General features: G+C 39.4%; 1 protein-coding gene across 1 annotated transcript in view; it reads right to left on the bottom strand.

Annotated features, from left to right (window-relative positions):
* The window catches only part of CNTN1 (contactin 1), a 209,125-nt gene extending 193,047 nt beyond the window's left edge, over window positions 1–16,078 (bottom strand). The window contains exon 1 of the mRNA XM_038155003.1: window positions 15,914–16,078. The gene's annotated coding sequence lies outside the window, so the exon portion shown is untranslated. The remainder of the gene's footprint in view (window positions 1–15,913) is intronic.
* Window positions 16,079–16,507: the final 429 nt, after the last annotated feature.

The raw sequence follows: 16,507 nt of genomic DNA, 5'->3' as shown, positions 1-16,507 counted from the left end.
AGTATCTGAAAGTATATCTGTAAAATACTACTCTGATCATCTTTTCCTTACACTTTGGTCTTCCTAAATTAAAGAGAAACATTAAAATATCACTACGACAAAGATGGGAATAACTCATTATATTTTTTTTGTCAACTAGTTTTTATTAATGTTTTTCTAGACAATTTTATAATATTTCTTACTAAATTCTAGAGAAACTCACAAACACAATCTGTAAACAGAATTTAGTTTCTCAGTAGGACAGAAATATATTTCTAGGGAGCTGAAACAACAAACCTACTACCTTCCCATTTATTAAAAAAAAACAAAGATTGAAAACATTTCCACATCTTCCACAAAAATACTTAAAAAGAATGTAAAATTTAAGTTAAATATTTTAATAACTCAATGCATCTGTTTTGATTCATGTTTTGTGCCTCAGGACTTCTAGACTGCTGGTTGTTCAGATGGCTCACTCACATTTATTTGTACCAACAAATAAACAAAAAATCTCTACCAGGGGATCATTTCAGCAGTCTGGGGATGGTTTTTCTCTTTTGTAAGAGATCTCTAAATGAGGTCTCTTAAGCTGTAATAAGTTGTAAAAGTGACAGCTTTCTTAAGTGATTTCTAATGTATTTTTCCTAGAAATTACCAAGTTATTAAAAGGGTGATCTCTAATAAAAAGCAAATTCTTCACAGACAAATAAACTGAAATCAGTTTCATGTCTCCACATAGTGGGAGAAAAGTCAAAGGCAACCCTCACTTCTATTTGACTAGAAATTCAAGTTGAAACATCATCATCATCTCTTTTCTCATGAAATCCAATCATGCAAATACTTAATCAGTGACCTGTCAAACTCCTCCTCATGACAGTATCAGTATCAAAAAATGATGCCCTGAGGTTTCAATATGCATTGACTTTCTATGGCTCCACTTAGTGATAAACCCAAAACCAGAAGATAAACCATGACCTACTTCTTCCATTTTACAGATTTCATTTCCTGCCTCTAGTGATAACCACAAGACTGCTCTCCAGGGACTACATGAGCATCTGAATCCGAGAGGGAAAATGAACATAATCCCAAACTCTTAACAGTCAAAGCTGAAGTTTAGTCCCTGAGAAAAGAACATCCTTGCACATACCGTATGGGACAACCATCTGTCTGAATACATCAACAGAGAATATTTTTGTCTGAACAGCTATCAAAATCCCCAAAAGGAACATAAAACTTGCTCAAAATTAAATATAATAAGCATTCTAAAACTACCACTATGCAAAAAACCCCACCCCAAAACAAAACAAAAATCCCCTGCAGCATTACCTATTAATTTAAACTGAAATAGATCTTCCTGTCATCAGGCAATGAAATTCAGTATATTTCCTCCTCCTTTGCATGCGCGATAATTATTCAAACTTTTTTCTACTTTTTCCTGTGCTTCCACCTTTTGATAGCTTTAAGTACTAGGGAAAAAAGGGAAAAAATTGGTATAAAATACAGGACATCAACAAAACCAGCATGCTCACAATTCTCCATGCAAACATCTGCAAGAGCATTACTTGGTATATCACTCCTACAAGGACCAGAAACCCGTATCAAATGGGTTCACAGGAGATAAAACACTGTGCCTAGAAAGATAACAAATACAAGCACTGTCTTTAGGGGATTATGTGCTGAGACTCTGCATGTCTGTGAGCTAAACTAAGCTACAGAGGCAGATGAAAGGAGATAAATGACACTGGCATATAGTTTAAAGAACTTGCTATTAAAGGACCATTGAAATTTGCAACTGTTCAGACAGTAGTTGTGGGATCAGTGTGTTCTTCCCAAAGTATTCAAATACGTAATCATATTATGCCCATATTAAGAGTGGTGACAAATTCAAATTGTTTAGTTACATTAACATAATCACTCAGAGAAAAAAAAAGAAAAAAAAAACCCACAAAATAAGACACAGATATTATGTCCCTGAGAGAATACACGCTTTTATTTAATTTTCATTAAATCTAGTTGTCTAATTTACTTGCAGGTTCTTAAAAAATTAATGCTAGATTCAGAGATATTGATATGCCATTTAAAAATACATTCTAGTGATTCCAAAAGAACCTGAACTAGATTTTTTTATGAATTAAGGGGATTCCCACATCACTGTAAAGTTACGAAGTAAAGAATGACCCCAGAACTACTGAGCTATTCATCACATTAAATTGACAACCCCATATAGTGAAACCATCAAGTGCACACTCTGCAGCCAATATGCTCAAAGGGACATATCAGATCCAAATGAAATATTTGGGTAAATAAAAATCTAGAAATTAAATTAAAACACCACACTATGTTTCAGTCTATATCTAAGGATATATTAAATACTAAGTAACCAGGAAAACCAAAAAGCAGGGACATAACATACTTGTCCTATATAATGACAAATCCAACTAGCTTGATATCTCCTCCCAACACTCACAAGAAATTCAATTTGAAAGTTGAGCTGAAGAATATTAAGGATGCTTGAAGCAGTCTCTTAGACTATGCTGAAAATAGAGATGTGGTCCATGCAGATCAGAAGGGGGCCATTCCTTTTTCCTCATGGCTGGGGATGTGCCATTTTGCCCTCATTACAAATGCAGAGAGTATGCTTGGCCAACAAACACACTGAATCTCAATACTGAAAGGGACATGATCAGTATAGTTAGATAGAACAATCTTAAAATAAAGATGCCTGATTCTGCAGAAATAGTTCACTCAGTTATAATAAATATATTTGTATTGGAATTGCATTAGAAGGTTAGATAAAATTGTCATGAAATGCATTTGATGCTACACATTTTTTGTTAATATTTTTATAACAATTGGAAAATGGAATTGAACTTGGTCGCAGTGGAACAAATAACAAAATCTCCACAGAAGTAAATTAGAATACAAAATGGAAATTCAAAATTCAAACTGATTACAGTTCAATTCCAAATATAACAAGAAGATTGAAAGAAAATTGAGAAAAGTGTTTCACAAGTCAATGACACCCCATTGCAGTTTTTCAATTCAGTGGCAGCTGTACAAGGATTGTGTTGTCATAAAAATCCCATTGCTGGGAATTTCTCTAAATGGACTCAATAGAAAAGAGCAAACTAGAAAGAGAACCTTATGTGCTGAGAAGGTGTCTACCAAACACTAACAGGCTATGGAGATTTATTGTCCCGTTGCCTTCTCAAGACATGAAATGACACCCAGAGCCCGTGGCAGGTGTGTGAGGCCCCCAGGCCGTGTCAGTGCCAGCGAGGGGCTGTGTAGCTCAGTCCCCGTGCCAGGTGTCCCTGGAGCTGGGCACCCACAGAGACACCGGCTCTGCCCGTGCTGCTGGGGCACCTGCGAGGGACCCTGTGCACACCTGCCCAGGGCCACTGTCACACCAGAGCGGCTCCTGGGAGCCAACAGCCGGGCTGGCTGCACACGGGTCACTGGGAGTGACGGTGTGTGTGACAGGGTGTGGGTGACAGGGTCTGTGTGACAGCATGTGTGTGTGTGACGGGATCTGTGTGAGAGTGTGTGTGTGTGACAGGGTATGTTTGTAACAGTGTGTGTGTGACAGTGTGTGTGTGACTGTGTGTGTGGCAGGGTCTGTGTGACAGCATGTGTGTGTGTGACAGTGTGTGTGACAGTGTGTGTGCAGCAGGGTCTGTCTGTGTGAGAGTGTGTGTGTGTGAGAGTGTGTGTGTGTGACAGCGTCTGTGTGACAGCGTCTGTGTGACAGCGTCTGTGTGAGAGTGTGTGTGTGTGACAGGGTGTGTGTGTGACAGGGTCTGTGTGACAGGGTCTGTGTGTGATAGCGTGTGTGTGACAGTGTGTGTGTGTGACAGCATCTGTGTGTGGGATAGGGTCTGTGTGTGATAGCGTCTGTGTGACAGCATGTGTGTGACACCATGTGTGTGACAGTGTCTCTGTGTGACAGGGTGTGTGTGACTCTGTGTGTGACAGCGTGTGTGTGTGACAGTGTGTGTGTGACAGGGTGTGTGTGTGACAGGGTGTGTGTGTGACAGGGTGTGTATGATGGTGTCTGTGTGACAGTGTGCACCTGCAGGGTGGGAACAGTGGCACGAGACAAGCAAGTGTACCATGCAAGTATCTGCTTTTAATAATAGCCTTACTTCAGCCATAGAAAAAGCTTAATTGATAAAAGTTGCTCAAATACATTTTCACTGGAATCTGTCTCTCTCTGACTCACTCCCTTATCAGGGAAAAGAGAATTTACAAGCATGTTTGGATGCTCTAAATGACATCAGGACTTAATCTCCTGCATACCCTGACATGCATCACAACACCTGCAGACAAAGTACAGTGTCAACACCTGTTGACAAAGTATTTTGTCAACATGCAATGCTGTTCTTTATACAACATGTCTCTGAAAATGTACTCAAATAAATGGGTTTTTCACACTTTCATTACAAAGAAAAGGTACTACAAACTGCAAGACATGATCAGCTCAGATGTCCTATTCGATGCATGAAGAGACTTCACTAGCCCCATAGAAGGACAGATTTCTCTGAATTCTGTAATTCTGGCTTTAAGTACACTGCGATTTGTACCCATACACACTACCATAATCTCCAATAACTGTTCAAAGCAAAATACACTTTTAAGTATCTCTCAACAGTAATATCCCACAAACCAACTCACTGTTCCTCCATTAAAAATATAAAACAACACAAAAGAAATCCAAACTAACAAAAAAATTAAAGAAAAGAAACATGAATTAGTAAAGAAACATATTCTCAGATGCACAGTATAGAAAGCTGACTTCTAATGAAAGGGAGATTTTTTTTGTATAACTGCAGACTGACAACATTTTTCTTCCTTGTACAGCAATATCTTTTGCAACTCATTTCACACAAGTACCCCTGAAGTTTTTCCCAATCTGTATCCTCTTCAATTTCTAAACATTCTTAGACTGGTTTGCAGAGATATAGGTGAGACTGAGCTGCTGGCTCTTAGTGACACAAGTCATTCAGAGAGCAAGTACTTCTTCCTCATGCTGCCCACATAGAAGCCCTTTTTCTTTGAGAAAATTTAATAATGGCTGATTTTCCCAGGAAAAGGAAAAGAGAAAGAACTTGTCTTAGAAAGCCTGTATTGTAGCATAAGAGAAGAAGGCAATTTCCTTACTCAAATTCAATGCCAATTACCAAGCTGTGCAACTCACAGCTCTCACTGGGAGCCAGCACCTGCCAACTGTCACTAGACCAACAGAGAGAAAAGAGACACAGTAATGTTTTCATACACTTCTGCAGTCAGAATTAACAAAATAAAATTAAATCATGTTAAAAAAATCTAACCAAAACACTACTTGCAAATGTCTATAAAAGGTAAGAGAGTATTTCTAAAAGTCTGCAACAAATATTTCTGCTTTGATGTCTCACTGCACTGAGAAAACATGGTCAGCAAATTTATGAGCAGTCCTAATCTAGAGTAGGGCAAAATCAGACTATTTGTTTTAAATTGTTGATGTGAATTTAAACTCATGCAAACAACTTCAGACTGAAGAACAGAATAAGCTAGGCAAATTAAGAAATGTGTATTTGACCTTGTTAGCTACTGCCTCCTCTGACCCAGCTTCTCATCACTCCCTATCCTGAGATGTGAATTGCTGAAGTTCTCAGGCCATCAAGAGAACTTCCAGGGAAGATGAAAGAACAATCCAGGATGAAGGCCTGGTTTTCAAGTTTTAATGAGCTTCGAATTTGGAGACAAGCATGGGTACTAACAATGTAACAAATTGATATATCCAGCAACAGAAAATTTTGCTATTTTTCAGGAAGAGAAAGTTTTAAAATGTCACCCAAATACACATACTGGCACTTTTTCATATGTAATAAACGAACTCCCAGGGAAAGGTCCCATAGAACAGGAATAATGAAGTCAGAATCCATAAAATTACCCTGTAGATTAAAAAATAAAAATAAATACACTTTTTACATAAATTCTTAGCAACATCCTGAAGGATTGTTTACAGGCAGCACAAGTGTCTGTGTTCTGTGAAGTTACTTCCAACACCTAAATATTGATATTCTATACTATGGTAAACATCTTCAACAGAGAGCTCAGCCCAATCCCAAACTTGCATCTGATAAAGGTTAACAGACTAATGCTAACAGCTAACAAAAAGTCCTCTCATTTAAATTCACCTATTTTTAACTCTGAATTTTGTGTTCTGACAAAACGCTCAGATGAGGAAGATCAACTGACAAGCAAAAAATTACTGAAAATATGTATTTAACAACTGATTCTCCCAGAACAGGCAAGAATTAGCTCCTGGACTCTTTGGAATGATTGCCTATGTCTTATGAAGCTGAAGTAAAATTTCCTTCCTGGTACACCAAAATTTCAAAAATTTAATTTAGTAGCTACACATATAATCATATTTCCTTTTTAATTATTTTATTATCTTAGATTACAATGGATCCAAGACAAATGCCAAATAACTGCCCTTTGGCTGCTTGCACACCCCATTAAATAGCACAGTATCTAGCCAGTACCCACATAATAAATGTTTTACCCTTTTAGAAAGGCACTTAGTACTTATAAAAAAAAGTTTAATATCTCATTAAACCTGGCAGTCCTTGAAAAATAGGCCAAGAATAGCCTAACTGTTTGGAGTGCTTTAGTTTAGACAGTCACAAACCAGTATGAAAACTGTTCTACCTAGAAGCCTGCTAACCTTAACAATGGCTGTCTAGAGACAGGTACTAAACTGCTGGAATAGAAATTGCGTTGCAAGGTGCTCTGTATGCTTCACTGTCCTTACATTAATCCAGTTTTCCTTCAAGCTGGTCTGGAAAGAATATCTGAAAGCTGAATAATTCTGTTACATAAAATATATAGGTGCTTTGGTAGTATTAAATAATCACAGAACAGTAAATTCTGACCTGTTTTCAATGGTTTATGTGATATACTAGAAATTTTTTGACAGTGGCCAAAAAAAACACATGCATCCCTCCCACAGTCTCCTTTCTTCTCTTGGCACTTGTACCACACCAGAGTGCTTGATATTTGTTGGGTTTTGGGGGGCTGGTTTGTTGAAGCTTTTTAAAAACAAAAAAGCACACAGCACACACATGGAAAACCTTAGTGACTATTTGCAGGCTTTATCTAATCACTGTCAGTTTAAATACTATGTTAGCAACACTGCCAAGGATAAGATCAGCTAAAAATATTTAGTAGGTCACAAAAGCCTGCTACATGAATGTAAATAAAACTGAGGTAACACGTAAGTATATGGTAATGCACTAAAGTATATTTCTTCCAGAGTTGTCCTAGTTAAAAACATAAAAATTAACTCCTATGCAGCTACTCTGTGCTTCCTTCAAGTATATGCATAGGCAAAGTCTGGATTATATGAAGATGCTGTAACTTAAGATACAAATGTCACATTTGACTGGAGTTAAACCTTCTAAAAAAAACCAAAAAAACAGCCTTTTTATCTTTAGAATGCTTCAAATAAGATCTCATAGAAATGAGACAAAACAGGTTTTATGGTTCAGCCACATTTAAGACTGGGTCAGCTGGTCTGTAGAGAACCCACAGAATGTATTTCTATAAAAGAATGTGAGCGGAAGTGGCAACAGCTGTGCTTTATTACAAACCTGAGGCTGTTTAAATACAAAACTTTCTTTATGCCTTTAGGTTTCTGTAGCAATCTCTGCTATTCTGAGTAGCAGATAAGTAAACTCCCATTTTCACAACAACAAAATACTTGGTTTAATCAAATTTGGTTTTTTCTGTGTTTCACCTACACAGTTAAGTGCAAATTAACCCTATTTCTCACATATACCACTTTCCTTTATGCCCCAAAATCATACTTTGGAATCACCTAGCCTAATAATAAATGAACCAAAAAAATTGCTGGTAATAAAAAGTCATCATGTCTTTTTCACTCAAAGCCCTTTAATTATCTCCAGTATTCTTAGCTAATAAACCACAGATCACCATCACTTTAAACAAAAAGCAATTTAATATTTTAAAACAATTATCCACTCTACTATCCCAGAGGGAGAATTCGTATTGTTCTTAGTCCTGTTTCATAGTAAACATGTAATTTCCGAGAAGAAACAGGGAGAGATACTTCAGTCCAAGAAATTCTTCAAGTAATGACTCATTTTTTGCACATATTGACAGAAGATCCCCAGAAGAATAAAAAGCATCGTCTACCAAGTAAATGTATTTGTTCATTTCAATAATGCAATGAAATTAAGTCAAAGTAGTTTTTACACTGACATTTTAATAATGGAATTAGTAACTTCTAAACTCAGTTCTTCAAAATCATCCTGCTTGAGATTATCTACTTCTCTTCCCTTTTGTTTTTGGGAGTATTTAATAAAATATTAATATTACAGTATTCTTCAGTTCACTATCTTAAAACAAATAGGAGTGCATGGGGGAAAGAACTTGTATAAAGCTATGTTTGAGTATATGAATATAAACTAATGTAATAGTGACTGGATGAGGTCAATGTGTCAAATAAGACAGTCAAGTATTTTTTCCATTAAGGATTTTTTTTAATAATTTTAATTAGGTTTTGCCAGAGCTTTCCAGACTTGTATTTTATAACCACTAGCTACTTAAAAGGAAATTAATTCTTCATCGGAATGCTTATATGCTCACACACATAATCTCTTTATAAAAAGACAAGAATTATCAGGTAAATTGGCTGTTATAGGAATTACCCCATACATGCATTTTTCAGTTAATGCCTTAATAAAGTTTGCAAAACTCCACTTTTGAATGGGGCAGATCAACACCAAGAAATGAAATAGGCAATGAACTATTATGGTGAGGCAAAGGAATTAATATCTTATTCAGCATTCCCTTAAAACTCCGACAATAAACCTTTATTCCCACACTGACTAAAAAGAAACCCAACTAAATAAAGAACCCGCAACCAAGGGAGCCAATGAATCCATCTAACAAGGCCCAATGCAAAACTGAAACAGAAAATGTTTAAACAACAAAGTGTAAGTATCAACCCAGATGTTTAGAATGGAAGTCAGCATTGGCACTGTTACAATAATTATCCTTCAATGGTTTTGTTAGGATTTTGTTTGGGTTTTATTTACTTGTTTTACAATATTTGCTGAGTACTTATGTCAAGAAAGAAATAAAAGCAATCAAAACAAAAATCATACATTATTTTTAAGTGCAGTAAGTACTGAACTTTCACCTTTATTTCAAAACCAACATATTACAGTCAAGTTGTAGACTAATTCTGCCATTGGGATGGCCTGTTTATGCATTTTTCAGGGATATCATGGCTACACCTAGTCTAAGAGGCAGAACTGGATACTTCTTCAAAACATGCTAAAAATTTTTGAAAAATTTCAGGGTCAGGAAAAGTCAGAAGGACAAGATATAATAAAAGTACAGAGCAAAGAGATTTCAGGAAGTGACAACAAGAAGGCAAAAAAAGGAGCGTTTTAGAATGCCTGGCTTCCCAAGATCTATTTCAACAGCAGCTGCCCTCCCTGGGAGCTCCTTTATAATGAAAATCTGAAGTGGAAACTGCTCAATATTCCGAAGTTCATTTTTATAAAAGAAGTAAACTGTAGACTGCTGATGAAATGGGAGCTGGGCTTCTGGCAATATACAAAAGAGAGATGACCTTAATCTTCAGAAGAAGACATTCAGAAAACAAAAAAGTGTTATTTCTAGCTGCTCCTTCTCATTCATCTTAATTATTTTCTTTTTGCTTTGCTCGAAATGATCATAGTGAAAAATGCAATGCTTTCTCTAAAGTACTACTAGTAACAGCAGAGAGTTCACACTTACAGAAGAAGCAAGCCTTGTCAACAGGTATGTTATCCTTCTAGGCACTTTCACAAGTTTGCTAATAATACTTGGTAAAGGAAAATACAGTCTTGCTCTACAACATATACACATTTAATGTATTTTACCTTTATTTAAGATCTTATCAGTGAGTAGTTGGCAAGACAACTGATTGCCTTTATCAAAACAAAGTCAGCTTTATTCCAAGTTTCAAAGAAAGCATTCTAGTTGGAAATACAGATATCTAGAAGGAAGCCTTCATCAAGAAATATCTGAGGTATATGACTTCTCTTTTCTCACGGAAGAAAAAAACTGGCTTATTTCTCCTAAGCTCTGATGAATCTTGAACATGAAAACCTCTAGAAAAGACATAGTGAAAAACAAAACTATATGTGAAAGGTTAATTTATGTTATTCATAAAATCAAGAAAGTTCTCAAAAAGTTACATATTCATCCCTGCACCACATATTAACTGAATTATAAGTAGGCCCTAAGAAAAAAAAAATCAGCGTTTTTACAGTACACAAAAATTTAAAATTGCATGGATTTCTGTCCTGATGGTGGAAAACACAGAATTTCCTATCTCACTGAAGCTAGAAGTGTTAGAACCAGTTATGCTTCTAACAGTTGTCCCATCCCCCTGGTTAAGACAAGGCACAGTTATCTCCCCATTCAGTAAGCACCAATCCTTCTCAGAACAATTAACACTGTAACTAGGAACAACACTGAGACAACACCAAAAGCCTGTTCCACTTAGCAGCATCAGTGTTTGTTTTAAATATTTACATTCAGATTTTGAGTATGAGATTTTGTATTGAAAATTTAATTTTTATAATGAACAGTTGTATGAATAGACCCAATTCTTTTTTCCTATGAACTTAAAGATTACAAGTTCAACTTAAAGATTACAACACTTTCAACTAGTTACAAAGTGTTAACCGACACAGCTACTGAATCCTGTTATAATCTCCCTGAAAACAGACCTATAACAAAACATCTAGCCTAACTAATCCACAGGAAATCTAGTAGCGCATTTAAATACAATTACCATTAAAAAGTATAAAGGTAGTTCAGTCTGTAACATTATTTCATTCACACATTGAGTATTTTGTCTATTGGCACTGCTATCCCTCCCCTTTCAGAAAGTGCTGTTCAGACTGTATATTGACTTTCTCCCCTCACCCTCTGAGAATTACAGAATAACCTCATAGGATATTTCATGCTGTAAGACAAGTCAGAAAAAGGGATGTCATAGGATAATTCATATTGTTAGGGACGTCAGGAGGTTTGCAGCCCAACATCCTGCTGAAAGATAAGACATTTGGTCAGGTTACTGGGGGCTTTATTTTTTAGTCTTGAAAGCTTTCAAGAAGAGAAAGTGCACAACTTCTCTGAGTAACGTGTTCCAATGCTTGACTGAACATATAAACATCTCTCTTTGATTTCTACAAACAAATTAAATTTAGCAGCTAGTAAGCTGAAGTGCATTACTCATATTTTATGGAAAAGAAAACCAATTTCATGGGAATGTAATGCAGCAGTAAATTCAAGTCCATGTCTAACAACTCTGGGTACTGGCTTGACTAGGAATAACTAATAGTAAGGCTTCTGTTCAACTCTTGCTGAACTGGAGAAAATTGAATTGTCTATAGTAAAATAGGATGTTTCCAATAAAGCTATAAAAAGATCACTTATCTCATGACTAAATCCTGATCTCTCTGCTCCAAGCTAACTCATTTACATGGGACCAACATTTCATCTGTCCACTACATGTCAATTGTAAAAACATTATGCAAATAAAGGCAAAGAACTTGTCAAATATGTATATTTATATTTATTCATTTTAAAACACTCTATCACATTAATTATTCTGTCTGTAGTGCTAACCATAGCTCAACCATGTCCCTTATTTCAGACACAAGAGCTATTAAGTTATTGCAAATACTATTTTACCACATCCAAAAGACTACCTTATGTAAACAAAACTACTCTGGTGCAGTGGTAACTCCACCATTTTTATCCAGATCTCAATTCAGTGAGATGCTTACATCATCTTTTTGTAAGTATTTGTCTCAAGAGACTTTAGCAAATCCTTGATATAAAATGAAAGAAATTAGTATGAATACAAACAAAACCCAAATCATCCCTTATTTTATTTGCCAGCACAGAACCCTGCAAAACTTAGCTGAGTTAAGCAAAAACACAGGATATGCTACAGTCAGAATTGCTGAATTCTCTGCATAAATAGGACTATTGAGGTTGCTCGGCATTTCTACAGTTTACTACTACTTACAACTTTGTCCAAGTGTCCTGTGTGTCCTTACTTTCTGCCAATGCATATAAAACATTTACTTACATGTCTCACTGAAAAATTTAAGATTTCAATTTTTAAAAAGGAAAACCACAACAATTTTTCTTCAAAAAATGTTTGTGACTATGGCTTGAAGTCATCATCATAGACAGGCTTTGAGTTAATGATATGCTCTTTCAATTATCTCAGAAAATGTAACAAAGACCAACCAACTTCTAAGAAGAGAGTACTGTGTTGTTTCAGAGGAGAAGAACAAAAGCCACCTTACAGTCTCTGAAGAAGAATAAAAATTGAGACCAACGTCTGCTAAAAGCACAGAAAAAGTGACTGGAGACTGCGGAAAGGAGACTAGACTGGGCTGACATAGCAAATCAAGATGAGGAGGCTCCAAGGAATAAAGTAAATTGAAGGAAAGCTGACAGGAAAAAAGCCAGGAGACAGGACTGGGTGAGATACAAAACCAAAATTTGGGATGGTCAAGACCAGGAATACCTAAAACACTGAGACCAGATACAGGATGATAAAGGCACTGTCGTTAGGATACATATAAATGAAGAAGTGAAAAGGACCATGCTTGCAGAAGTCCTGCAAAAGAGCCCTCGTGCACCACAACACATCCTAAAACCTACAGTACAAAGGACTTCAGTCTTGCACCACCTTCCCACTACCCGAGCAAATGCACTACAAATGACACCACTCTGGTTTACCACTGCTGTACATGAAAGGGACTGCACTCCCATAATATCACTCATGATGGTAAAAGTTCAGGCACTTTTTGTAAAGGATTAAACTTTTCTGATTCTCTTTGTAACCACTGTAGGTCCAATACAGTAAAACAATAAGAAATTTACTTGGATAATTGAATTTTTTTTCCTGCATTTTCTTGGTTTGTTGTTTGTTGGCTTTTCTGTTTGTTGGGTTTTTTTTAATTCCCTAAAATTTAATTTTCTAGGTTTTAAGGACATTTATGGGACATGTATGCATGCATCTTTTACTTCACAAACAAGACACAAGAACATTATTAAGTTTACTAAATCAAGCACTCAAAAGGTGTAAAATGACAAACTGTTGTCTGTGCAACCATAATTAACTTCCCTTGAGTGTTTTTGGTTTTATACAATATACTTAAGTAGACATGTGCTTCTTATTCAGTTACCTTATTCAGTCACTGAAGATGATACAGAACTTAAGGCAGGTAGGACTTGTTTTACCTACTGAAGAACTGAGCTTGCAGAAAGAAAAAGGGACAGGGGCTCTATAATATGCCACAAAGACTTTAACGGCTAACATTCTCTCTATTGTAGTTGCCTTCATTCCCCTTACAGTGATGCAGCAAACCACTTAACCTAAAACTTCTGCACTTTGTAATTAACAGTAAATTCCTCTTTTTCCGCATTCACTCTGCAGATACACTCACAGATGTGGAGCAGTCAGGACTGCTGCAACAAGCAGTAGCACGTATAACTTGAGCAAACACATTTACAAGAATTGTAGAAACTTCAAACTGGACACCAAAAGTGAGTGAATAATTTTCACCTGACCCTCTTTGTGCCTTTCTTCACCACCTGCAGAAGTGTTGTCTCACCTTAGGTAGTGTTAGATAAACTACTAGTACCTTGTGGGGCATTCTGATCACATACTGATAAGCACTTAAGCAAAGCTCACACAGATGTTATCAGTTCTGTCTTCAAAGCAGAGCTGAGTAACACCAAATAAATAAATCATGGGCTCACACAATGATCAATGAAAAATACTGAATTCTCTTGTGAGCTCAATCTATCCCATGCAGTGAAAGACAGGATTCCTGTGGGAAAAAAAAAAATTGTATGTGATCATGTAATTAAGACTGTATCAGAAGTACATGCTCAAAAAGGTACTTAAAACCTCTTTATTCCATAACCTTAATAATGTGGGATTTCTCTACAAAAGGCGTTTAAGACAATTTAAAATTCTATAAAATCAAGTAGGTTCTTGCATTACCATGAAGTTGTGTTGAGGTTACACTACTTTTTAGCACCACTTAAAAGTGAAACTGGAAATCTCTTGCAGGTTTAGAACAGCATTGTGGATAATACAAATATAGACCACGGCAGAGTGTTTTGCTTAGGTTATTTTTACTTTCTGCAAAATTTAGAGATAGAAATTTTTTTTATAATGTCAGCTATTGCTAAAGAGAAAAATTAAGCAACTGATAACATATAACATATATTTGAATGCAAACGACCAAACAAAAGATTCATACTACCAACAGTTTTCAGAAACATTACGGTGAGTTCTTATTAAAGAAATTTTGGTGCATTATCATTTAAAGAAGAACATGGACCAAAGATCATCTTTTCAGAGATCTGTACAGTATTTGCACTACAAGGACATTTGGAAGTTACTAATGGTAGATGAAAAAACATGAGAATTTTTATAACTTCAAGTTATTTCAGAAAGCTTTCCCCTGTGTTATGTAATTTCAAGGCCTGTGCTCATGATTTTTAGTGGTTTACAAGTAATTCTATACAAAAGAGTGAAACTAAGTAACATATTTGTCAACACCCTCTTTGATACAGCCACCTCTGCACAGGTGGCTGCATTTTAAAGGCGTATTTTCCCCTAAATTGTACAGCCTAGCAATTACATAATGGCTTATTTTTAACACGTTAACAAACCCTTTTTAATGTGCTTTAATATAACTGTACTATAATATTGTTATATAACTATGACTCTGCTAGAATATAACACTCGAAAACGTTGGCAGCTCAGAGGTCACACTTTGCTTTCATTACTAAATGGAGCATAGTTGATTAACTGCATAGATAATCTCCCGTAGATTTCATAAACAGAATTAAACAGCGCTTCATAGAGCAGCTGCAATTCCTAAAGAGCCGCTCACGGGCGCGGCCCCCCGGGGCAGGCTCAGCGCTTCCAGGTGCCTTTAGCGGCGCTCAGCAATGGCATTTCTGCCCTCACCGGCAGGTGCCTACAGCCGCCTCGACTTACTGACATTTGCGGAAACGCGGCACTGAGAAAAAGGCGTTATTAGCATTTTACAAGGAGAAAACAGAGTGAAACGCTATCATTTTTACTGCAAGAAGGTGCACTGAACCCACCCCCCCACCGAAAAAAAAACCCAAAAAAACACCAAAAACCAACACCCTTTCTAGCCCGTCACCACTAAACACACCCAAAACGCAGATAAATCGGCGCACGGCGCAAGGCCGCGGCTGCTCCGGCACACAGACCGTGGTGCTGAAATGATGCGCTGGAAGACCACGGTACGGACGGTTTTTACACACGCTGCCCAAATCCATACGTGCGCCGTGGGAAACGGAGAGGAAACCGCGCACGAGGCTTCCCCTGCGGCAGCATCCCGGTCCCCCGGCAGCCAGCATCCCCCCGAGCCCACCATCGGCGGGGACAGCACTCGCCGGGGGATTACCCGGGGCAGGCGGCCCACTTTTGGCAGCCCGGGGTGCCGAGTAATCCCGTGCCCAGCGGGCAGGCGCCCTGGGAGGGGGCGGCTTTCCCCTGCCCGCCGCGCTTCCCGAGCCGGGAAAGGGCCGCCGCCCCCGGCCGCCGCAAAGGAGGGGTTCCACCCTGCGCCGTGGCGGGGCTCTGGGCTGCCCCGCCGCCCCGCACCTGCCCCAGCTCCCCGCGTTCCCCCGGCCGCACCGGCAAAGTTGTGATTCGCCGCGGCTGAGGGGACCCGCCCGAGGCGGCGCGTCCTCCCCAGCACCGCGCGGTGCCGGCAGCCGCTGACCGCTCTGCCAGCGCCGCTCGAACGCGGGACCCCGCTGCGCCGCCGAGCGAGCCCTGCCCTACCTGCGCAGTGCCGCCGTACGGCCGGGCTGTCACCCCGCGCCGTCCGCGCCTCCGCTGCGCACCGGGCACGTCTCGGACGGCCCTGCCCGGCCGGCACGGCTGGCTCGGCTCGGCGCGTCCTTGCCCGCCTCGGCAGGGCTGACAGCCGCCCGCGCGCCCCCGCCCCGGCCGCGCGCGGGGCCGCCGGGGCCGAGCGGGGCCGAGCGGGGCGCGGGGAGCGGCGGCGGCTGATTGGACGGGGGTGATGTCACTCGTGCGCGCGCGAGCGAGCGGGAGCGCGCGCGAGCGGGGCCGTGAGGGAGAGCGGGGAGCGAGCGGCAGCGTGCGGGCTCGTGTGCCCCGTGCCCGAGGCGCGGGAGGGGAGCCGCGATGGAAGCGGCGTGCCGAAAGTGGGGCGAGCGGTGCCGTGGGGCGGAGGCGCCCACCGGCCGGCAGCCCTGGCTGCGGTGGGCGGGAGGAAAGGGCCCTCTGCAAAGCGGGAGGGGCGGAGGTGAGCGGGGCCGGGGGCGAAGTGGGCTCGGCGTCCCTCCGTCCGCGCCCGTCCCGCTGGCCCTGACGCGTGCCTGCAGGTGGAACAGCACCCCGCGCTCTCCA

This window comes from Motacilla alba, chromosome 1A (assembly GCF_015832195.1).
Source record: "Motacilla alba alba isolate MOTALB_02 chromosome 1A, Motacilla_alba_V1.0_pri, whole genome shotgun sequence".
Lineage (NCBI taxonomy): Eukaryota > Metazoa > Chordata > Aves > Passeriformes > Motacillidae > Motacilla > Motacilla alba.
This window is presented reverse-complemented; position numbering and strand designations above follow the sequence as displayed.